We start from the raw sequence: 2,085 nt of genomic DNA, 5'->3' as shown, positions 1-2,085 counted from the left end.
CTCTCTCTCTCTCTCTCATAATATAATGTAACATAATAACAGAACAGATCCATAAGGCAATATGTCGATGGGTACAGAAAACACTTTCTGCCAGTCAGATCAAAAGACAATTTTTTCGTCAGTTAAATCAAATCAGCAACTCCACAGTAACAGATTTTGAAGGCAACGGTGGCTTTGGGCTTGTAAGCCAAACCAATATTCTTTCCCCCCAGATGTTTCAAATTGGCTACTAATTGAGTTAGAATAAGACAAATGTAAATAGAAAATCGGAAAAGACGTTCTCATCCCAGAGCCACTCCAGATTTTTGTTCTGCACCAGCTGTGTGCGTGCTTGTGTTTACTCTTGCACGCACGTGCAAAGTGAGCTCAGATAGATCTACATGTGTTTTGAGGGGTTGTCGTTTGTTGAGGGATTATCGCTTAGGAAATTAGGATAACCTTTGTGGGGGTTTTCCAACTTAAAAAAAAATGTGAGGCGTGCTGGCAAAATCAGTTACTTCTCGCAATCAAAGATGGAGATATCAGCCGAAAATTGACACCAGGGTCATATTTGTAGATTCTAAACCAATGCCATTCTCTTCAAGTTTTACATGTCTTTAATAATTTAATACTAATAAATTGTAAAAACTCAACCTATAAATTTGAAATATCTATTTCCATCGGGCTAAAATTCGAGAAGTAACTTATTTTGTCAGCATGCCTCACAAATATATTTAGTTTTCTTGCGACTTCTGGTGTTCTACAACTGCTCTCGTGGGTGGTTGGCGGGTGCTTTGGGGTGGTTTGCTTCTTCTTCTTTCCTATCCAACATCTACCGGCCTTATCTCTCCTCCTTCTTTTTTGTGTTTGTTACTCTCTTGTAGCATCTCTGATCTTCGGCACTTATATAACTTTATTGTGTTGCAAGTGCCCTTAAAACTCTTTTAAAACTAAAACTAAAACAACTCCTCTCGATTTTACATCTTTCGTAATTGAGAGGGGGGGGGGGTCCCATCTTGTGTTCTTGTGAAGAACAAAATCAAACAAAACTGCCACAAGATGCTATACTTTGTTTGACTGAAGATTGCATCTGTTGTTGGTTTGTCTTTGTTTTGTTTAAAGTACATAATTGTTTTATTTTTGCATTGTTCGGTTTTTATTCTAGGTACATATTTCACCTTTTCTTTGTTTCGTGATGGGCCTGCTTGTTTTGTTTTGTTTTTGGATTTCTTAATTTTTTTGGGGGGGGGGTGGCTAGAAGGCGAAGAGTGTCGAGTGATCAGCTTGTTTAGTTTAGTAAGAGTTTTAAGGCACTTGCAACAGAATAAAGTCATATAAATGCCGAAGATTACAAGTGCCACTAGAGAGTAACGAACACAAAATAGAAGGAGGGGAGATAGAGAAGATAGATTTTTTATAGCAAGGAAGGAGCAAACCACACCAGAGCACCCGCCAACCACCCACTGATCAGCTTGCGATGGCTTGTTTTGATTAGGTACGTAAATACTTTACTGTAATAAACTTTTTAAAATCCCACTTTCATTGATTCGTTTAGGAACATTTGGTTTACAATGGCGTAGCGGTATATATCATACATACGTTGATAAGGTACATAAATGCATTAATACTTAAGCACAGATAAATAATACATAAGCACAGATAATTACTACATAAACACAGATACTACGTAGTCGTAGAGATACTGAAACAAACAGAGACAACAAACACGCCATTGCTGGTCGCCACTGTGCAACGCTCTTTATTTTGTTGGTGGTGGAGGTGTTGTTGCTGTTGTTGTTGTTGTTGTTGTTGTTGTTGTTGTTGCTGTATGTGTTGCTGTTGTTGCTGTTGTTGTTGTTGTTGTTGTTTTTGTTATTAATAGTTAAGCCTATCGTATCTCGCCCAAGGACACACCCCAGTGACCATCCACGGAAATGCCATGTCAAAATTTTTTGTCAGCTTGAACTCAAAAACCACTCGGCCATCGGTCCCCAAAACGCTCATTTTCAACAGTATCTGCGATCTGTTTTGGGAGTTTTTTAGTCGGTACGCTAGTATACCATATTGAGATGGGTTTGGGGGGGGGGTATATGGAGAGAAAGAGAG

This window comes from Aplysia californica, unplaced genomic scaffold, assembly GCF_000002075.1.
Source record: "Aplysia californica isolate F4 #8 unplaced genomic scaffold, AplCal3.0 scaffold00127, whole genome shotgun sequence".
Classification (NCBI taxonomy): domain Eukaryota; kingdom Metazoa; phylum Mollusca; class Gastropoda; order Aplysiida; family Aplysiidae; genus Aplysia; species Aplysia californica.
The sequence above is the reverse complement of the archived record's forward strand: the minus strand, read 5'-3'. Positions refer to the sequence as shown.